A 24,238-nucleotide genomic window follows, 5' to 3' on the forward strand; every position below is an offset into this window, starting at 1 on the left:
ACTGGAAACTCCTGAATTAGCCAATTGTTGTTGATAGGAAGAAAACCAAATATATAGAGAAAGTAGATCAGGCAGTTGATATTTTATGTCTACTGTTTGCAGAGATCTTTAAATATTATCTTTGTAGATTCTGTCTTTGTAAGTATAAAGTTATGTATGGAAGTAACTGTGCCTTACTAAGGTAATTGTGAATGAAAATTAGGGGTTATAAATAGAAGACAATTGTCCAATTTCACCCAACATTAGTTTAATATTCCTGTAATTAACAAGTTTGCATGAACTTTTTGAGTGTATATAGTTTTGTGCCTACATCTGTAGATAGGGAAATGAAAAAATTTCCTTGCTTTTTCTGATGATTGCTATTAAAAACCGATTGTAAAAGATTGCTGCATTTCTAGGGGTGGTTAGTGATCTGCTTTTGCTGTCAGAGCTTAAGATATCCCTAGTTTTAAGTGTACCAAAAGTTCAAAAAACAAGGTGGCAAGCATGTTTCTTTTTCACAATTCATGAGTCTAAAAGATGTTGGTGTCCTTGTTGGCATGAATTACAAGGAATGAGGTAACCAATCAGTGGCTTTAAACCCATATCTTACCTACTATAGAGTGGAGTAGCTCTTATGGTAGAAAGGGCATTTACTTGGGAAATTTGTTTCTTTTTTAATGTTTATTTTTGAGAGAGAGAGACGGGGTGCAAATAGGCGAGGGGCAGAGAGAGAGAGGTAGACAGAACCTGAAGCAGGCTCCAGGCTCTGAGCTATCAGCACAGAGCCCAATGCGGGGCTGGAACCTACAAACCACAAGGCCCTGACCTGAGCCGAAGTCAGATGCTTAACTGGCTGAGGCACCCATGTGCCCTAACTTGGGAAATTTCTAAGAATGAAATTTTTCTGGTTTAGATATAAATTATCTTTTTCTTTTAAAATCTGAGTAGACATCTGCAGAGTTTAATTTTTTTTATTAGAAATTGTATAGCATTGGGATCATAGGATAACTGAACTGTATATCATGATAAATATATTTATAGATATATCACTCTACTAATATTTGTTCATGCACTTTGCCTATTTACACCATTGTCTTTTTTAGCCTATAGTTTTGGAGAATGTAAATAACAAGAGGATGTGTCTCATGATGCAAATTCATGGTTTTTTTGATTGAAGTTGTCAGTTGTGGATATTTTGCTTGGGGATAGCTGATGTGATATAAATCTATATTGATTCTAATAAGATTCAGTGGAATAATTTCAAATAGTGTTTACTCAGAGGAAGGCAATTTCTCATCATATGTTGATGCATGCCTCAAGAATAAGGACATGGTCGTTCCTTCTCCAACCTAAACTTAAGTCTTCTTTTATATAGATGTCTTTTCCTTTCACTTCTCACTGAGTTTTCTCTTGCAAGTACTTCTTTTCTTTTCCTGCATCATAGGTTTTCCCCGGGATCAGTATATAAACATGGTGTGACAGATAAATGTCCTCTTTAGAATGCCTCCATTCATCTGATGGTGCCTTTCCATTCGGTGCCTCATTTCTCTACACCATTCCCGCTATACACTTTCAATAAATTCATTTAAAAGTTGTCTCGTCATCTCCACTTTCGCCCCTCTCCATCTTTTGCTCATCCCAGGTATGCTCTCATCCTTGCCACTCCACACTGGAGTGCTCTAGGCTATAACCCTGACCTCTTTCCTCCCCTACACTCACTCCCTAAACGATCACATTGACTCATGTAACACCCTGGTGGATCCTAGATTTGCTTCTCTGAAGTGCTGATCTCTCTCCTAGCTCAGGACAGTCTCCTCCAAACACCTAAATTTAGTATTCTTCAGAGGACTTATCACTGTATGAAATAATATTTTTCTTATATATTAGCTGTTTCTCTTCTAGAATACAAATGCCATATTAGTGAACTGATCTTATGCTTTTGATTTTCCTTTCAGTTGCTTGATTTGAGGTAGTTCTTAAATGCTCCATTATTTAAAAAAATGAAAATACAAGTTTTAACCATTACCATGATATTTTACGTAAGTTTTACATATTTTTTCTTTCGCTTTTTTTCTATTCTCCTTTCCCCTGACAAAAGCACTCTCATAGATAGTCCACATTGACAAACTGTTGTGTCATTTTATTTTTCTCTGTACTTACACACGAATACATGCATACATGAACATACCTAAACATGCACACATAAAAAAACGTATGTACATACTGAGAAAGTTTGGTTACCATTCTTTTATAAGAGTATGTTTATTTTCTCTCTCTCTTTCCCTCCCTCTCTCTATGCCTCTCCCACACTCACTCTCTCTCTCTCAAAATGATAAACTTTGAAAAAAAATATAAAAAATAAGTTCATATTATTTTCACTATTCTGTATCTTGTTTTTCTTATCCATTGTTATCTTTTAGAGCTTTCTACATGCTGCATATATATGTAGATGATGGGGGGAAAGGCATGGTCCCTAACTCCTTATAACACACAATCTAAAGGAATAAAAGTATACATGATATCAACCATGTTTGATTACTATTCAGCTAACCAAAGTGGGAAAATCACAGCCTCTGTAAAAATAAGAATTCATAGTAGTAAAATCTGTAGTTTACGTCTACCTTTCTTAAGTCAGTGGGGACTCTGGGTGCTAGACCTACATTGGATCTAGAGGTATATTACTTTCTTGTACATGGTGTATGTGATATTTGGGAGTAGTCAGAAAATAGGGACTTATGGTATAACAAATCCACTTTGGGTGGGCAATTCACATGCACCTTTAATCTAGTCCCTTCCAAAATTTCTCAACTTGGGCACTGGACACATCATTCTTTACTGTGGGGGATATCCTGTGCACTGTAAGATGCTTAGCAGTGTCTCTGGCCTCCACTCACCACATGTCACTATTAAAGCCTGTCTCCTGAATTGTGACAATCAAAAATGTTTCAGATATTTCACAAATGTTTTTAAAATATTTATTTATTTTTGAGAGAGACAGAGCATGAGTGGGGGAGGGGCAGAGAGAGAGGGAGACACAGAATCTGAAGCAGGCTCCAGGCTCTGAGCTGTCAGCACAGAGCCCTACACGGGGCTCGAACTCATGAACTATGAGATCATGACCTGAGCTAAAGTCAGATGCTCAACCAACTGAGCCACTCAGGTGCACTTTTTCTTTTTTTTTTTAATGAACTTTTTTTTTTTTAATGTTCAGACATTTTAAATGTCATATGGGGGGTGCATAATCTCCCTAAGTTGAGAACAACTGGTATAGGCAGAAAAGGCGAGCCGGGGTAAGAATCCTGTAAGACGGAGACTGAAGAGAACCCTATAAAGAGAAGCTTAGAAGTGGAGATTCGGGAAGAATCTAAGAAGCATGTTCAATCCACTTTCTGAGATAATGAAAATGTTCTATATTTGTGTGATCTACACTGGTGGTAGTCACCAGCCACACTGCAGCTATTGAGTACTTAAAATATTGCTAGTGCAACTGAGGGACTAAGGTTAATTTAATTTTATTTCATTTTAATTATTGCTAATTTAGATTAAAATAGCCACATGTGGCTGGTGAGCAGTGTAACAGACGTGTAGGTCTAGAATATTGTTTTACTCTGACTTGGCGGTTACATTCCTTTCTCTGTAGCCATGGGTTTGATGTTTCTGGAATCTTTGGAGAAATTGAGAAAAATCTCATTTTAGCAGTTAACTGGAACTCTAGTTTAATATTTATAAATATGAATAATATAACATTTTAAATTTTAAATTAAAGAGTTCTATTTCTTTAATACAACATGATTAATTTATTCCTGTAAAGAAATTAAAATAAGGTGTTGTGATTTTTAGGAATCCTTACCTATGATTATAACACAGGTAGGTATAAGTATGTCTTTATTGGGCACAATATAAAATGGAGAGTTAAAAATCCCTTTTAAGAGTTTTTCCTCACTGTGTTTATGAAAGATTTGCAATATATTCAGTACCAAGGGAAATAATATAAATTCATTGGGGGATGTATGTATATTACGCGTATTGGAGAAAGAGAGGAAAAGAAACGTCTTGCTATTGAGCTGGATAATTAGGTGAAGGTCAAAAAGACACAAACTGGAATCGAGAATTTAGAAAAGGGAAGATTGATATATAATATTCATCTTCTTTTGTTTATTTAAAGCTTATAATGCTTCCCTAAGTCAATGAAGTTTGTTTTAAGTTTATTTATTTATTTTGAAAGTGAAAGAGAGAGCAAGCATGTATACACAAGTAGGGGAGGGGCAGAGGGTGAGGGAGGGAGAATCCCAACCAGGCTCTGTGCTGTCAGTGCAAGCTCGATGCAGAGTTTGACCTGGGCCAAACTTAGGAGTCACTTAACTGACTGAGTCATCCAGGCACCCCAAACCTATTTTACCTTTAAAAAAATAGGGATTTAACTGATATATAACATTATATTAATTTCAAGTGTACAACATAATAGCTCAATATAGATATTTATTGTGAAATGATCACCACAATAAGTCTAGTTATCATCCATTACCATACAGAGTTACAATTTTTTCTTGTGGTAGGAACTTTTAGAATCTACTTTAAGAATCAACTTTGAAATATACAATACATAATTATTAACTATAGTGACCGTGCCGTACGTATCGTACGTTATATCCCTAGGACTTACTTATAACTGAAAGTTTGTATCCTTAAGCTATGTAAAACTTTTTTACAGACAAAATAACACCTGTAGGTTAAAATCATTTAAAGATTGCATAATCCCTTGAGTTAATCACAAAGCAGGAAGTCCTTGGAGCTATCATGAAATACAAGTAGCTTATCATAAAGAGGCACCCTGTGCAATGGCTGTGGTTTACAGAATTCCAAAAGGCATCCCCGGATCAAAATGCTTAAAGATGCTCTGTATTCAAGTGTTCATCAACTTGTGTCTAGTTCTGCCGTCTATTTAAATGGATTCTAAGTAGAAATGTGGTCACTTAGGCTTCTGTCCTTGAATCCAGATTCTAGAAATTCGTGAAAGCATGAATTAGCTCAAGAAAATACTCTTTTTTTCTTAATGTTTTTTTATTCTGAATTTGTATATTCTATAAACAGCTAATTGATTTGCTGTTATTGCCTGAGGTTATTTATTAAAGGATGTCTGGCAAAAGAAAGGTGTCAGATTTGAAGACAGTCTTGAAAGTTTCAGTTCAAAATAGTCAAATTCATTTGATAGAAGTATACTTTTATCAGAACCTTTTTAATTGCTTGTCTAAGTCAATACTTTATTGTATATTGCTGATAGTTTTGCAAGGTAATATTTGTACTTTATTAATCTCAAAAATGTTATTACATGACAGCAAAGGATTTCCATGTTTTTGAGTCACAACAAATTGTTGTATTTTTCCCTGATGCCCATTTTCTTAAGGTTATTGGAGTACAGGGGCACCTGGTGACTCAGTTGGTAAAGCATCCTACTCTTGATTTCAGCTCAGGTCCTGATTTCAAGGTTTGTGAGTTTGAGCCCTGCATCAGGCTCTGTTCAGACAGTGCAGAGCTGCTTGGGATTCACTCTTTTCCCTCTCTCTCTGCCCCATCCTTCTTTCTCTCTCTTAAAGTAAATAAACTGAAAAAAAAAAAAAAAAGATTATAGGAGTTAACAAAGGGAAATTGAGGTACCCCTTTAACTCTGCATATTACCTTAATCATCTTTAAACATTAGGGATTGCAATAGAAAAAAAAAGTACACATTTCCCTTTAGCCCTCAGTTTTTTATGGTTTTGGTGATGACATCACAGAATATATTGTTTTTAAGAGTGTGTTCAATGTCCTTAGATTGTTTCTTGACTCAGTGGAAAAATAATAGAGATTTTTTTTTTAGCATAGGTTTTTTTTGCAGTATTTGCTACTTCATTTATATATCAATGACTTCTTTATACATTTGAAACTTTAACAAACAACATCCTATGTGCCAGGCTGTGATAATGCTAATGTGTAGAAACAAAAAAAGAGAGTGAAGGACTCTCTTAAAGAGTTCATTAACACTTCAGTGGCTACCCATAATGGATGGAAGAGATATATTCAAGGCAACTTTTTCATTCAGATATGTGTTTGATAATTCTGTTAGCATGTAGAAATGTATAGTTTATTTGCTAGAATTTAAAAATCCTCCCTTTCTGCATAATCTTTGTGTTCTAGAAATGTTTTGATATGTTTCAGTGGGTCAGACCATTTTTGAGAAATAGGAAAAATTGAATTGGAATTTAGTGGATAACCTGCATACAAATATTTAACTATTACATATCTATCTATATATAGATATAGATATACACATACATACGTGCATGCATATATACACACAGTCATCCTTAATTATAGTAAACTGAAGTATTTTAGGTTTTACTTCACTGCTAAAAACAAGCAAATTGTTTACCATAAATATCAGTTTAGTGAAAATAAAAGAATTTATATGTTATAAATTTCTTCTAGGGTAACTAAATAATAGGTAAATATTCTGCATTCTAATCATTTGAATTGCATACCTTTGAGTAAAATCATAAGTTTTCTTTTTAAATGTGGCTCTCAGGTTCTAAAGGTCAGAAGACAGTTTCTGAAATTCAGAAATATATCTTGTTTTGTATCTTGGGGAAAAAATTGAATCTTACTGATGTCACTTAGTCTTTCAAACCCTAGTTGGATTAGAACAAATGAGTAGAACAAATATCTCTGTCTAGAATCTAGCTAGCATTAAATTCCTGTTTCAAGAATACATAGATATTTTGTTTGATAACATATCAGTCTAGAACGCTTTTTCTATGTAACAATACATAGTGTACTGGTTACACTATGTTAGTAACAAACCAATTGAAATAACATTGCTGTGTGAAATATTGTTCCAAGATTTTTTGAGCCCCTTTGGCTTCTGTTATGGGGATCTTTACCTCTCACTAAGACTTATATGATATGGCATTAACCCGCAGTCCCCCAACCCCCAAAAAAGAAAAATATTTAGGAGCAAAGTAGACAATATGAAGGCATGTCCCATTCAGGCATATCATATTAATAAGTACCTTACTTGGAGCCTTGAGCATAGTTAGGCAAGTGTAAATGGTGAGAGACCCAGTATTTCATTATTAATTCAACAAATACCTATTGAAACCTAGAATGAGCTACACAGTGGTGTTATAAGCATGAACCTGACATGTAAGGTCTAACCATATGAAATTGCCATATTGGTTCAACCTATTAGTTCAAGCTCTAAAATAACTCAAAGTAGAACATGAAGACCATGAAAAACAAACTGCTTTTGAAATTGGGATTTCTGTTTCTGAACAATGATGCATACACATGTGCATTGTGTATATCCTGACTTACACATTTGTAAAATGACCAGATTCATGGGACCACCTCAACTAGAAAACTGAGACAACCATAGGGGAAAAGTGTGGGGCCAGTGTTCCAGGCTGTACTTTTATTTTCCTCACATTTCTACCTGGCAGTTTGGGAGGGTCAAGGTAGCAACAGTTTAAAAGGTAGTCATATGGCTATAGGTATGCTCAAATGCTGTTTTTAGCCAGTGTTACCTTCTGAATTATCTTCAGAGTGAGGATTGGTATGTGTGGGTTTCAGTTAACCCTGCTTTCTTAGTTATGACAGTTGTTAACATATTGCAATTCTTTAATACTTCCAAAAATTCTCCTCTACTCATCTACTAAATTTTACAATCTGTTTGCAGTCTTGTTTTTCTGAGTATCATACGCATTTGGATTTAATTTTAGAGTACACAAGCACACAACACTCTTTTACTGCTGTGTATATGTGAATAAAATTTTATTAAAAGTATGTTCATGACGAAAATTGCATCTAATCTAGCTGAATCAGATAGTTTCAAGTAATTATTAAGGTATATAAACTGGCAATAAAAGCAATGACTATTCACCATTTAATTTAGTTGGAAAATCTAATAAAACATGTTTTTAATAAAAATGATGTAAAACAGTATACTTAATACAAAATTAAATTTAGTGTTTAATTTTTTATGATGGTGAGTTTTAATTAGAAAAGCTATTAACATTTCTTTAGGTGGAATACCAAATTCCCTGTTGATGTTATGTTGTCTTGTGTAAGGAAGGCACTTTGTTCCAAAGCTTTGTTTTCATTTAATAGTTTCTAATTGTTTAGGAGATTTTAAATAAAGCAAAAAATATTTAAAAGCAATTTCTTATATAAATCTAATAAAATATTTTATTACCCAAATAGAATCTGTTATTAATGGTATTATTCTCAATTTTTAAGTTGCATACACTTCCTGTCTTAAAATACCTGAGAATGATACAATGCTGCTATTTTTTATCAATCCAAGTAGTTCTAATGCCAAATTAAAAAATAATTTACATGAGAGATTTATTTAATTATCCTGGGTTGAGGTAGTTAACATGGGTGGTTTTTTTTTTAATCTTTTTTTAAATGTTTATTTATTTACTTTTGAGACAGAAGGGGGTAAAGGGGCAGAGAGAGAGAGAGAGAGAGACAGAGAATCCCAAGCAGGTTCTGCGCTGCCACCACAGAGCAGTACCCACAGGCCTCTGAGATCATGACCTGAGTCAAGATCCAAAGTCTGGTGCTTACCTGACTGAGCCATGCAAATTGCCCCACACAAATGAAGTTTTTAGAAAGCTTTCTCTTCATGGTGGTTGCTCTATGAATAATTATATCATAATTTTCAGAAATATAAAGTATTTTTATAGGTAATATAAAGAAGATAGTTAATTAGATGGAGTGTTTCTATGAATTGGAGGAAAATTTGATTGCTAGATTCTTTTGTAATGTTATATTGCGTGTGTGTGTGTGTGTGTGTATTTAATCATTTGAAATTGCTTTTAGGCAGTTACTCGATTTCCAAAGCAGAAGAAGAAATAGCAATTTGGCTTACCTGTAAAACATCAGTATGGGAAATATATGCTTAGTTATGCATTTACTTTAAATGCTTTTGTAGGAAATATTTTCTTGTATTTCTGGTGATAATATTTGAAAGTTTACCTTTCTCTTAAGTTAAAATGCCACTTCATATTTTACTCATGTTGCATAAGTGGTTTTTCATATAAGTGAGTGCTTGTTTAGCCTATTGATTTCAGTCTAAAGCTTGCACACTCCAGACACCAGTCTAATCTTAGCTAGGTCCTGGATCTCTGGAAAATTAAGGGAAATTGGTGAGGCTCCAGTTTCACTTGGAGTGTCTAATCTGATCAGTGAAGGATGTCAGATTAAGTTGGAATTTTACTTCTGGGTTAATTCTTTGTTTTGAGGTATTGTTCTTGTGTGGGGTCATTAACTTCATGACAGTATTCATTGGTCCATGAATGATTACATGGATCCAACATTCAATGTTTTAGCACCTCCAGGAGATGCCAAAATTCTTTTGGGACTAAGTAGCAGATACTAGACACTTTAGTCCTTGAATTTTGAGTTTTGTCTGTCTGATAATGCATACATAACGTGAGAATGCACTTGACCCTGGGAAGATGTTAGGAAGCATATATCTTCTGAGCATTTATTCACATAAAATTTGAACCTGTAAATTCATCTGTATTTTAGGATAAGAACCACTTCAATTTTACATATTTGAAAGTCTACATAGCTAACCTTTTTTTTTCTAAATTTTTGTTTTTACGGTCACCCTTTATAAATTCTCACTATAAAGTCAAAACACCATGCTGTATTTCTTTACAACTCTCTTGTTGCTAGTGTGGGTCAGCTAGTTATAACTTAAAAGAAAAACAAACAAACAACTTTAGCCTTTGGATAAAAATAATTTCAGAGTTGAATAATTTCAGGGCTTTGAAGTTGATGTTGCATAAGAGTTGTACAGAGGTAAAGCAGTTACAGAATGGTACTAAATTGACCATAAAGTCTTTGTTTACTAGGTTTACAAAGATCATAATTGGATAATAGGTTCATAAAAGGAAAGAATAGTCATAGGATATTGAAGAAAACATTTAAAAGGATATTTCATTACATTCATTATAAATTTGTAGCAGAATTATTTTCTTATCACTCTTATGTGTTTGACTGGAAACGCCTATAGGTGGGAAATGGTATATCATCTGCATTCTTGAACCCTGCCTTTGGAGCCAAGAGCAGTGTTTGACATATTGTAGAACTTAGTTTTTATAGCTGAAATAGTGTTTGAAATGTCTTCTTCGTCAGCTTGCTTCTGAGATGAAAGTGGATTCAACTCACACTCAGTCTTTCTTGCCAAACGTTACATGGGCAGTTGATTTCCTTGCCCATGAATGAATATTCTGTCCTTTCTGCATCTCAATTTGGGATTTCTGATGCCTATTGCTGTCTCCCCTGTCTTTCTCCCCAGCCCACTCAGGAGAAGTGGAACAATAAAGTAGCTTTGAGATCCTGAAGTGAATTCATTAAGGAGGTAGCATGAAGAATCTCTTAAGTGTAAATCCTAACACCTGGTTTCTAATCCTGGCTCTTCCAGTAACCAGTTTTGCAGCCTCATTTAAAAAATATTATCTTTGGGCAACCGTTCCTACATCTGTAAATAAGAAGCTCAGATAACCTCCAAGACTTATTCTAGCTCCAGAACACTCTGAATGTGCACCATTTTAGGATTCTATTTCTTTTATGTAATATTTTCTGTTATTTTTATCCTGACAAAACATTTTTCTTTTAAAGATAAATAGGACTCTGTCACTTTCTATGTATCTTTAAACTGCTTTAAGTGTTTTTTCAGGCTAGAGGAAGGGATATAAGAATGGTGTAGACGCCTCCATCCTTCTCCCTGCTAGCCCTTGCTGTCTTTTTTTTTTTAAGTTTATTTATTTATATTGAGAGAGAGAGAGAGAGAGAGATGAGAACAGGGGGAGGGGCAAAGAGAAAGGAAGAGAGAGAGAATCCTCTGTGCTGAAGCCTGACATGGGGCTCGAAATCATGATCTGAGCCGAAATCAAGGCACCCCATATCTTTGCCTTGTTTAAACAGCCATTTTATTTATTGATGTTTTTGGTTTTTATTTAAATTCCAATTAGTTAACATACAATACAATATTAGTTTCAGATATTTTATTCCAAGGTACATGTATGAGGAGTACTTGGGGAACCATGGTGATTGCTGACCACTTTCCCTCTAATCTTGACTGCAAGAATCTTCCAGAGTTATTTTCTGTCTTGTTTTTCGCTGCCAGTCTTCCATGTCTTTGGTAAGAAACTGTAATCAACACAAAGGCTGGTAGGTATTGCCAGTATGTGAAATTAATGCTCTCCTTTTCCCCCTCTTCCTTATGTACATCATTCATAAGAACCCTTCTCCCTTATTCCTTCCTAAATATATGTATATATGTATGTACATATGTATGTATGTCAAGAGAGAAAGGAAGGGGGGGTGGCTGTGTGTGTATTTGGAAAGGATGGGAGAGAGGGAGGGACAGAGGAGGAGTTAGTTTTAGTAGTTTCAACAATTATGATTATCTTCCTTCAAGCACTTTACATACATTTATCGTGAGCTCCTGAGGTACTGGAGGGTTCCCTAGGATTTCCTTTAACAGCAATATCCTTGAAGGTTTGACAACCTTAACTGTATACATTTCAGAAACTTCATGATTTTTGGCAGTCAGATATCAATCAGCCCATCTCTCAGTCTAGGGATTTATTTCACTAACATATCATTATTGCTACTACATAATAACATCCTGGAGGATATATTCTAGCATCATACAGAAGAAAAATTACAACTCATCACTGCTTAGCTCTGTTTTTATTCAAATCTATGATAAAGCAATCAAGAAAAATCAGATTAGCATTATAGGTACAAGGGAGTTTAGTACACTGAACAATGATGCTAGGGTTCTAAATTGGGCTCAGCAAGGACATGCTTACTCACTTAATGCATGTCAGCGACAGCAACAGTTTATCTCAAATGTGATGTGCATAATTCTATTTTTGAATTGATGAAAAACGTCTAGACTCTCATCTGAATTTAACCGTTGAAAATCAGATTGCTGTAAGATATTTCCAACAGAAAGTGAGGATAAGCGATAACTAGAACTTCCTTGATTCTCTGCTGTGGGGCGCTGCCCTGAGAATTAACTTTTCAGATTTTCACAACAATGCTATGAGGCATGAACTGTTGTCATTTTTATGGTAGAGATGAGGACATGGAGGGTCAATAGCTCATCTGGCATCACCCAGCTGCGGCGTGCTAGAAACAGGATCAGAACATGGACAGTATGGACCTGGAGCCCATCTCTCTAAAGAGGAGTTTCTAAGTTGCCACAAGGCCACCTCTGTCACTGCTGTATTGATCATCTTCTGTAACTTACGCTTGCTTACTCACAATATCTTATGCCAGACGGGCTCAGGTGTCCCATCATGTTCTTATTTTCTGAACAGGAAATTAATATTCTGGCTTATGTTTTAGTATTGCCTGTGCTTTTTAAACTGTCTATAATAGCCACTTGTAGATGTTTTTGCATACTTTCCTATTTTCATGCATGTAGCTTCTTTGTTTCTGCATTGTTATAAAGAAATTAAAATACTATTTCTAGCCCTTGAAATCTGTCAGTTTTATCAGGAGTAGCAAACTTGAAATCTGTTTATTTCAATAACACCTCTTGAACAATAATTGCGGTGTTTAAAATTCATATTTCTTTTTATCTGTTAAATATGTAATTGACTTTTGACAATTTCTTTCATTTTCCCTTATTCTTTCCTTGTTGGAAAGGACAATAAGAAATTATGATTGACCTCCTCTGCTGCATTCATTATTGCATATCTTCTCATTTTACTTTACTGTGCTTTATTCTAAATAATAAGACCAAGCTTTGGCAGAAAGGGGGGAAAAACCCGCTTTTCATTCATGACCATCCAATTATGCTAATAATGGTTTATCTTATAAGCTTTTTTGGGGTAACATGTCAGTTTTGCTTTGTGTGAATAACGATAAAGTGTACACTTTTTGATGAAGAGGACTGTTTTCCTGCATAAAGCATCCAGATGATAAGGCTATTTTGAAAATATCAATCATACAAAGCACATCTTAAAATAACATACTTTATAACAATAATACTCATGTTAATCTAACAAAAACATTTTTGAAAGAATGTTAAAGATTGCATAATGTGGAAAATATCCAGATTAAGTTAGGGAAACTTACATAATAATGGTATATTCAGCCATACCTAATGTGAGGAAACTTTAAAAATAAAACAACAAACTTCAAAATAAGGCTTCTAATATTATAAATTGAAATTACTGGACTTGTGTTTGTGAAAAGAACACAACTAGACCCTGTAAAGGTTATAAATGCTGATTATGAATATCCCTGAATGTTCATAGGGCTTGTTAACTGGCCAATCTGTAAATGAAACTTTTATAAATAAGCTCCAGATAGACGAGGCAATTTGACTTTCTTTTGAAAGTGTTTCTTACACCATTGTGGTGATATTATAATAATGTCATTCAGTTTAATAATCAAAGTGGTCTTTTGGGTCATATATTATTCTCATTTCAAAATTAAACCTCTTTTTGGTTTTCTTTCCATTAAACCATGCTGCTTTTTTGTTACTAAGAATATTGTTTTACCTTGTTGAGCAAGGGTTTTACTAAGAATTCCTTACAAAGAAGATTCCAAGCCATTGTTGAGGATGACAGTGGATAAGGATGTGGTATAATGGACAGCAGTAGGCCAGGGTTCATAGGACTAAAGTACAGCTCCCAGTTCTACGACATAAAATGTCCTGATGCGGGGCGCCTGGGTGGCTTAGTCGGTTAAGCGTCTGACTTTCGCTTAGGTCATGATCTCGCGGTTCGTGGGTTCGAGCCCCGCGTCGGGCTCTGTGCTGACTGCCAGCTCGGCGCCTGGAGCCTGTTTCAGTCTGTGACTCCCTCTCTCTCTGACCCTCCCCTGTTATGCTCTCTCTCTCTCTCTCCTAGAAATAAATGAAACATTAAAAAAAAAATGTCCTGATGCATGCCATTTCATATATATTAACCTAAAGGTCCTCCATTTGAAGGTAATATTTGCCTTATTAACTTCACAGAGTCTATGAAAGGAACCAATAAAATAAGATCATTTACAACAAATACTTACTGACTACCTACTAAATGCCAGAACTATATAAAGTGCTTGGAATTCAGGAGTGTGTAAAACATAAAAAAGGTCTACCCTGTTGACATTAATATATAGTCTAGTCAGGTGGGGACATAAGACTAAGTTTGTAATTACAAATTGTGACAACCACTATGAATGGAAGCAACCTCATGAGAGAGGATAGCAGTAGCACTGACTTCACCTGGCTTTGGGAGAGCTGGAAACACCGCTCTGAAAAAGTGATACAGATCCAGAAGGTGCAAACCAGTGCACAGGTAAAGAAAAGCAAAAGAGCAGTTCAGGCAGAAGCAATTGCAGGTGCCAAAGCCATGTGTTTATACACTTTAAGGTATAATGGGGGATATTTTGATGTTAAACTGTGTGTGCTTGGATTTTCAAATCCTCTTACTTCTGCTCACTACATCTTCTTTCAAGCAGAGTCCAGGGCTTTGCAAATGAACTGCCCTTAGGCTAAGCATATTAAGAAAGAATAAAGAATCAATTGTTTGGCTTTTGAGTGTGTAAGTAGATATTTTAAAATTAATAGCACAGATATACATCTGTAAAACCATGGCTTTCGCTGGCAAGATCCAAACATAGAATAGAATTCTAAGAAATTGGCTTTAAATAGGAGCAAAAGCCTGGAGTCTGAATGAATAAATTATAGAAAAGACAAGAATGCATAATTACATAAGAACTTTTGCTTTCTCTCCAAAGTTAACCTTCTTACTGTATGTGGGAAAGAGCAATTTAGAGTGATGAGCTGCAAGGTTCTCTGGGAAAAGCCTAGTGGCCATGGCCAGGGCAGCAAAGTAATTGGAATATGCTTGAAGGATAAAAGAACAGAGTCTCATTACCCAGAGTATGGTTAGGAAGACTGCAGACCTCACAGTGAGATGCCCTGTGTCCAACATGGCATGTGAAGAATGAGCAACAATAGTGTGAGGCACTTAGGCAATAGGCTGAGGGGAAACCTCATAGACCGACGTGCTAACATGGGGTAGGTAGGAAGAAGCAGCTGAGAGGTCTGTTGAACCAGAAGAATCTCTGAGGTTGGGAAGAAATATCCCAAATCTACCATATGGAAGCCCTGACAGACTCCTGGTCAACAGCAGCAGACGCCACAAGGATAGGCATCTGGTAAAGAAGTTACTCTTTCCATGGAGAAAAGTTGTCTTCCCATGGTGGACGGTGAGTGCAGAATAAATTGGCCTACTTTTTCTTCTTTCTTTTCCTGAGCTTCATTCAATATCATGTCACTGAGATCCCTAGGAGAAAGGGGAAGGAATGTGAGTTGTTAGAATCCTGACAAGTTCACAAGACAGAGTGGTTCTATGAACAAAACTTGAATTTTCACTGGAAATGTCTGAACATCCTTCAAGTAGCGTATATTTCCCTCCCTGACCAGGAGTGGGGAAATAGACTAAATTCAATTTAAAAAGGAAAATGCCCCCTTTCTGTACACTTAAGTTGGTGATCATGTGGATTTAAACCAGTTCTACATGGAGTACAGATGTCAGTGGTAATCATCATTGAATTTGGGGTAGAGCTTGGAAGTTGATGTTTCTAAGGTACCCTCACAGTTGTCTTAAATTTTCATCCTGAGCAATGGCCTTCCTTTCTTAATACTGTGTAGGAAATTAGAAAGCCGTTTCATTTTGAACCTGTGTTCTTTTATAAATAATCCCTAGGCATTTCAAAATTCCTTTTCCAGATCAAAAGATGTTTTAAAATTACGCTGTTTTGGTCCCATGTGAGTAATTGTTGAATAACTGCTTTTATATTGGCTTGGTGTTAAATACAGTTGGTTTGAACGTGACTTATTAAATGTTTACCTTCCCCTACACTTACCTATTTAAAATGAATTATTTGAGGGGTGCCTGGGTGGCTAAGTTGATTAAGTATCCGACTTCAGCTCAGGTCATGATCTCATGGTTCGTGAGTTCAAGCCCTGCATTGGGCTCTATGCTGACAGCTAAGAGCCTGGAGCCTGCTTCTGATTCTGTGTCTCCCTCTCTCTCTGTCCCTCCCCTGCTCATGCTCTGTCTCTCTCTCTCTCAAAAACAAGTAAACATTAAAAAAATTTAATGAATTATTTGATTACATGTACCTCCCACAAGAATGTGGGATAATAATTTTTTTGTCACTATTAAAGTGATATCATTGAGGGTATGTATCTTTGTCTCATGGGAGTTGTTCCATAGCCATCACATCTACTGTCACCTGAAGAATGCTGCTGCTTGAAGACATCCTTTGCATTTTACCAATTATCTTTATTAATGAGGGGCAAAAGTCATCATTAATAAGAATGACTTAAATTTGGGAGAAGGAAGTTGACATCATCTGAGACTTTATACTTTCAATTAGAATATAGTTTACATCCACCTAATGCGAATTTCTGTGACCTGAGCAATGTTGAGAGGTTTATATCCATCATCCTTCAAAAACAACATTTCTTTACTTTAATAAAAAGTAAAAACCTGCTATGTCTTGCCTCTCCGGCAAGCAAAGCCATGTATTCACAGCTCACAGATTTGAAGTTAGGCTAAAACACCTTGACTCAAGAAAATGCTAACATTTCGATTCTCGGAGATGAGAAGAAATCACACTTGTGTGCACTGGATTCCTCTCTGCATGGAAATTATTTTGCTATTAGAAAGGTAAATCTCTGGATTAAAAAACCTATAATGGCATTTTTTCAAGTGTAAAAATAGTAGAATATTTTTATGTGATAGTTTGTGGCCAGCCTACTTTGGAGGTTAGTTTTATATTTTTTGTTTTGTTTTTCTAGAGATATGAAAAGGTATTTGATACCGTTTGCACCTTTGCCATTGAAGGTAATATCCTGGAACACTTGTACACTTTATGTTTTATGCTGAAAGAGGCAGTAATGAAAAATAGAAAAACCATCAGTTACTCCAGTGACCACTAGAGGTCTACTGATATCAAATATCTGCCAACATCCTTCATTTCTACAAATATTTAATTTCATATGAATTAAAGTAAATTTCCCCTGTTTTGTTATGTATCTTTTTTCCTGCGGACTTCAATTCCACTTAAAATTGAAGGTGTTTGGTGGTTTGGGGGATTTTATTTTTGTTTGAGTGCTTACTTTTTTTAAAGTTTATTTATTTTGGGAGAGCACATGCATGCACTCACATGTACTAGCAGGAGAGGGGCAGAGAGAAAGGGAATTAGAGAGAATCCCAAGAAGGCTCTGCAGTGTCGGCACAGAGCCCAATGGGGAGCCTGAACCCACGAACTGTAAGATCATGACCTGAGCCAAAGGGGTCAAGAGTTGGAGGCTCAACTGACTAAGCCACCCAGGCACCCCTATTTTTTGTTTTTGTTTGTTTTGTTTTCCTCTCAAGTTGTATTTAAGTACTATATCATGACAATTATCTTTTAGGAAAAGTTAATGTTTAAGTGGTTAGTGTGTGTGTGTGTGTACATGTTTATGTATATATGTCCCGTGTGTATATATAATAACATTAGTTTAAAAATGCCTAGCTTGCTTTTAATTCAGTAGATTTTATAAATTCCATCTGATTCTAAAGCAAGACTTTACTGCCCGGTAGGACACATTTTCACATTGACTTTCATGTGAATGAAACATAAGTAGAGTTCACCATTCAAGAACTCATGCTGTAGTCAGTCATGTTGCTAAAAATAGATGACCTCTATTTTGCTAGGAGCAGATAAGTGTTACTAGCCTCCATTTTGTAGAAAATTTGTGTCTAAGAACCCTAGAAGTATTAAATGTTATTGTGCTATTCAAATAATCTGCCATTTTACATGCTTTTATATAAAAGAAGGTAGCAATTTAAAACAGTGTGAAAGAACTAAGGAGCCCGTCTTTGAGATCTGGTGCTTAGGAAGAGTTCAGTAAATGCTATTCAAGTGATTTTTCTGTCTTGGACCACAGGTGACATCTGGAACTCAGAGACACCCTATAATCAGAGAGTCTCCTGCTTCTACAATGCTTTAGAGTCCCAACTCTCAAAGCTCAGCAGAAATGTCACGTTGTTATTCTCTCATTCCAGTACATCCAGCTCTGGCTCTATTCTCTTATAAGAAGGAATAGTGAAATTAGAAATGTGTGGTCATCTTGTTGGAACAAGGAGGAAGGGTAATGTGTGAGTTCTGGGATTTTCTTCCAATTAGCCAAAATAATTATGAATACATCTGCAATAAAGAGAAAAACCTCAAGTTGAGGAAACATTACATCTACACTTTTTGGAGCATTAAGGGAACTGCCCCCGAATTTATTTTCAGACAGCATTCTGTCTAGGAGACAGGAGGCAGATTACAAATGCAGTGGAGGGGTGACTTTCACTCAGTCCAGTTAGCACTAATTATTTTTTGCCATATGTTGCTGAGTAACTGTATTTTACACTATCCAGGATGACTTTTTTTTTTTTTGAGTAAGCAGAATAGGCTGCAGTTGACATAAGGGGTTTGGAGGATGCCAGAAATGGCTCCCCTGGGCTGCTGTGATCAAGTTTATACACTCTGCAAAGACTGCTGTTGACCATGGGGTGAGTGAAAGCAGAACAGAAAGGTCCTGTTCTGCTCTGCCAAGCCACATGTGCTGGTGAAAGCTGCATTCACTCAGAGGAATGGGCATCTTTTTATAATTCATCTGATAAGACAAGCACATCTTGCAAGTAGCCAGCCTTTCTGTCATTCGTTCAAGGCTTTCTCTGCCCGCCGCCTACTAAAGTATCACTCTCATTCATTCACCTATCATGGTATGTAAGATTTTACCATTATCATGTCTCATATTTTCCCCTTTTATGTAAAATGGCATATACCCTCAAAATATAACCTTTGCAACTGTGAAGGGACACCTAAATTTAAATTATCAACTACTAACTGGGAAGACTTAGCAGGAACTTAAAGGTTTTTAAAAAATTATGAAATGTATGTGTTATATATTATATATGAAATATATAATTTCAAACATAAACACAAATAGAGGAAATAGTACATATGTATTTACAGTAGGATGTACTCATCTCCCAGCTTCAAAATTATTTGCTTATAAACTATTTAAAAAATTTTTTTAAATGTTTATTTTTGAGAGAGAGAGAGAAAGAGGAAGGGGCAGAGAGTGACACACACACAGAATCTGAACCAGGCTCCAGGCTCTGAGCTGTCAGCACAGAGCCTGATGTGGGTCATGAACCCATGAACCATGAGATCGTGTCCTGATCTGAAGTCGGATGCTTAACCGAATGAAGCACTCAGGTGCCCTGTAAACTCTTTAAATTGGTGAATGAAGAACTCCAAAAGAGAACATACTTTTCACTTCTGAGAATTCCACCTCACTTCAGCCATGCCCTTCATGGTCTATGTGGAGACTAACCACTTCTCTCCTTTTGTTCAACTGTGATCTAATGAATGAAATTTTTTATTTCACTTACTACTTCTAGAAGCATGTCATAAAAATGATTGGGAAGACTTATGATTGCTGATATACTGGGTTCAAGAGTAATTCATCCATTCTTCTTCGATTACGAAGCCCTTACTATGAGACAGAAACTTTTTTTTAAGTTTATTTATTTTGAGAGAAGGAGCGGGGGAGGGGCAGAGAGAGAGGGAGAGAGAAAATCCCAAGCAGGCTCCATGTTGTCAGAGAAAAGCCCAACATGGGGCTCAGTCCCGCAAATCTGAACCCTGATATCATGACCTGAGCTGACATCAAGAATGAGACGCTTAACGGTCTGAGCCACCCAGGTGCCCTAAGGCAGAAACTTTTTTACTCCTAGGGCCATAGCAATAAACAAGACAGACAAGATACCTGTTATATTAGAATTTATATTCTAACAAAAGAAAGGCCTAGTTATAGAAAATAAACTAAAAGACTAAATCCTATATGTGAAGGGAAGCATGGACCATTAAAAGAACTTTTTTTTTAAAGAAAGAAAATTAGAAATACAAATTTTTCTTTTAAGAAAGGAAATTTATTTTTATAAAGTTGTTTAATAACTAAGTGGGAGAATTCCAATAAAGTATGTGTTTATTATAGTCTGCTCTGCTCTTCTCTAGGTATCTACGAAAAGGCAATCTTACTTGGTTATGAAAATTGTGTTTCCCATCGCCCCCATAAAGTACACTTAATGACCCTTCATTCTTGAGTTAGTTTCATACTTTATGAAATATTGCTTGTAAAATTAGATAAACTATGAAAGAATGACCTCTATAAAAACTGGTTATTCAGCTGTTACCAGTTGAGGTAAGTAAAACTATGTAAGAAGTTGGATTTCTTGTGGTTTTATAGGGTCTTCATTCTCAAAGCTATAAAAAATACCACATGCTTATGATAGGCAAAAGGAACTTGACTACTTGGTATGTTCCTGCTGCAAAAACTTAAAAAAAAAAAAGACTTTTTTCTGAACACTAAATATAAAGCTTTATATTTTGTTTCTTCTTTTTAAGCTATTTTTTGAAGAAGTTTTAGTTTTGGACTTTCCATATCCATCTTGCCCCCACACATACATCGTCTCCACAAGAGAGGAAAGCAAACAATAAGAGACTCTTAAATACAGAGAACCAACTGAGGTTCCTGGAGGGGAGGTGGGTTGGGGGGATGGGTTAAATGTGCGATGGGCATTGGGGGAGGGCACTTTTTGGGATGAGCACTGGGTGTCACATGGAAGAGGTGAATCACTGGGTTTTACTTCTGTAGCCAAGACTACACTGTATGGTAACTAAGTTCAATTTAAATTTAAAAAAAGAATGTGACACTTGGAAGAAGGTCATCTCCTAAAGAAAAAGAAAATCATTCACCAGAATATTTTTTTTAAACCAAGGATGAACTTATATTAACTCATAATAATCACCCACAGTCCTTGGGGTTCACTCTTGGTGTTATATATTCTGTGGTTTTGGATAAATGTAAAATGACATGATCCATCATTGTAATATCTAGAATATTTTCACTGCCCTAAAAGTCCTCTGTGTTCTGCTTATTTATCTCTCTCCCTACCCACTCTTGATACACAGTGGTCTTTTATTGCCTCCACAGTTTTGCCTTTTCCAGAATGTTACATAGTTGGAATAATACAGTATGAAGCCTTTTCAGATTGGTTTCTTTCATTTAGTAATGTGCATGTAAGATTCCTCCATATCTTTTCTTGACTTAGTTCGTTTATTTTTGGCAGTGAATAATATTTCACTGTCTGAATATTCCACAGTTTAATTATCCATCCACCTATTGAAGGTCATTTTGTTTGCTTCCAAATTTTAACAGTTATGAATAAAGTTGTTATAAACATCTATGTGTAGTTTTTGTGTGTGCATAAATTTTCAGCTCCTTTGGATAAATGCTAGGGAGCATCATTGATGGATTGTATCATAAGGGTATGTTGAGCTTTTAAGAAACCATCAAAATGTCTTCCAAAATGGCTGTTATTTTGCATTCCTACCAGCAGTGAATGAGAGTTCCTATTGCTCCATATCCTTATCAGCATTTGATGTTGTTGGTTTTCTGGGATGTTAGCTATTCTAATAGGTATGTGGTTGTATCTCATTGCTGCTTTAATTTACATTTCCCTAATGACATATGATTTGAAGTATCTTTTCATGTACTTATGTGTCACCTTGTTTCTCTCTTCTTTCTGAGACCTCAAGTCAGGCCTTTGGCCCACGTTTTAATTGAGTTGTTTGTTTTCTTATTATCGAGTTTTAAGAGTTCTTAGTATATCTTGAATAATAGTCCTTTATTATATGTGTCATTTGCTATTTTTTTTTCCAGGCTGTGGCTTGTCTCTTCATTCACTTGATACTGTCTTTTGCAGATAATTTTTTTTTAATTTTACCAAAGTCCAGCTTATCAATTGTTTCTTTCACAAGTCATGTCTTTGATGACTTATGCAAAAAGTCGTTACCATACTCAAGGACATTGAGGTTTTCTCCTGGTTATTTTCTAGGAGTTTTCTAGTTTTCATTTTGTGTTTAGATCTGTGATTCATTTTGAGTTAATTTTTGTGAAGGGTCTGGACCTGGACTAATTTTTTTACATGTGGACATCAGTTATTCTATCACCAATTATTGAAGAAACTGTCTTAGCTTCATTGTATTGCGTTTGCTCCTTTATCAAGATAAGTTGACTATTTTTATGGGTCTATTTATGGGCTCTCTATTCTTTTCCTTTGATCTATTAAACTTCGGCCAATACCACACTCTCTTGATTACCATAGATTTACCATAAGTGTTAAGTTGGGTGGTGTTAGTTCTCCAAATTTATCTTCTCCTTCAATATTGTATTGGCTATTCTAGGTATTTTGACTTTCTATGTAAATCTTTGAACAGTTTTTCAGTATCCATGAAATAACTCGGTGGGATTTTGACTGAAATTACATTGAATCTATAGATCAATTTTAGAAAATTGGCATCCTGATAATATTGAGTCTTTCCATTAATGTGGAATATCTCTCCATTTATTTAGGTTTTGTGGGTTGTTTGTTTGTTTTTGTACTTTGCTCATCATAGTTTTGTAGTTTTCCTCAGGTAGGTAGGTAGGTAGGTTAGTAGGTAGGTAGATATTGTACATACTTGGTTAGATTTATACCTAAGTATTTCTTTTGGAGGTTGGATATTGTGTTTTTAATTTCAAATTCCACTAGCTCATTGTTGGCATATAGGAAAACAATTAACTTTTTACACACAATTTATTAGTTTCAGGAGGCTTTTGTTGATTCATCAGATTTTCTATATATACAATCAAGTCATCTGTAAACAAAGACAGTTTTATGTTTTCCTTTCCAATATTTATTTCCTTTTCTTGACTTATTGCATTAACTAAAACTTCCAATATGATATTCAAGGGGACAAGTTGATAGTGGATATTCTTTTCTTGTACCTGATATTATGGGAAAGCCTTGAGTTTCACAGCATTAAATAATGTTAGCTTTTTTTTTTTTTTTTGGACAGGCATTATCAAGTTGACATAATACCCTTCTATTTCTGAATTTTTATCATGAATAGATTTTGGATTTTATCAACTGCTTTTTCTTCTATTGATATGATCATGTGATTTTTTAAAATCTATTGATGTGAAGAATTATATTCATTGACTTTGGAATGTAGAATCAGTTTTGCATACTAGAGATAAGTCCAACTTGGTCATGGTGTATAATTTCATGACTTTTAGATTCAATTTGCTAATATTTTGTTGCATCTAGGTTTATGAGACATATTGGTAGGTAGTTTTATTTTCATGTAATGTATTTGTTTGGTTTTGGTATAAGGATAATGCTGACTCCATAGAATGAATTAACATGTATCCTCTCTATTTATGTCCTCTGAAAGAGATTGTAAATGATTGGTATAATTTTTTCATTAAAGATTGGGTGGAATTCACCAAAAAACACATCTGGTCCTAGTGCTTTCTGTTTTAGGAAATTATTAATTACAGATTCAATTTCATTGATAGATATTGGCCTATTTAGATAGTCTATTGCTTCTTGTTTGAATTTGGCAGCCTGTGTCTTCCTAGGAATTAGTCCAATTCATCTATGGATTACCAAATTTGTGGGCATAGAGTTGGTTCATAGTAGTATTTGTTATCTTTTTAATGTCCATGGGATCTTTGATTTCTTTTCCATTTCTGATATTACTAATATGTTTTTTTTTCTCTCTCTCTCTCTCTCCTCCCCTATCCCCCATCTCCCTCTCTCTCTTTCTATTTGTCTGTTGAAGCTTATTGATCTTAACAGAAAATTATTTTTTGGTTTCTTTGATTTTTTTAATTAATTTTCTAGTTTCAATTTCATTGATCCCTTCTCTAATTTTTATTCTTCTGTTGAATTTGAGTTGAATTTTTATTTCTTTTTCTAGTTTCATGAAGTGGAAACTTGTTAATTTTAGATCTTTTATCTTTTCTAATATATATATTCAATACTATAAATTTCACCCAGAGCACTGCTTCATTACCTTCCACAAATCTTGATAAATTGTTTTAATTTTCATTGAGTTCTAAATATTTTAAAATTTTTCTTCAAATATCTTCTTCGACTCATGTGTTATTTAGAAGTGTATTGTTTCTGTGGCTCAGTTGTTTAAGCATCTGACTTCGACTCAGGACATGATCTCACCACTCATGAGTTTGAGCCTTTGGTCAGGCTCTGTGCTGACAGCTCAGAAGCCTGGAGCCTGCTTCCAATTCTGTGTC

General features: G+C 35.2%; 1 protein-coding gene across 2 annotated transcripts in view; it reads left to right on the top strand.

The window, feature by feature from the left end:
• The window catches only part of NOL4 (nucleolar protein 4), a 301,716-nt gene that overhangs the window by 29,927 nt on the left and 247,551 nt on the right, over positions 1–24,238 (top strand). The window lies entirely within an intron of this gene.

The sequence above is a fragment of the Crocuta crocuta genome, unplaced genomic scaffold (genome assembly GCF_008692635.1).
Source record: "Crocuta crocuta isolate KB4526 unplaced genomic scaffold, BGI_CrCroc_1.0 scaffold231, whole genome shotgun sequence".
Classification (NCBI taxonomy): Eukaryota; Metazoa; Chordata; class Mammalia; order Carnivora; family Hyaenidae; genus Crocuta; species Crocuta crocuta.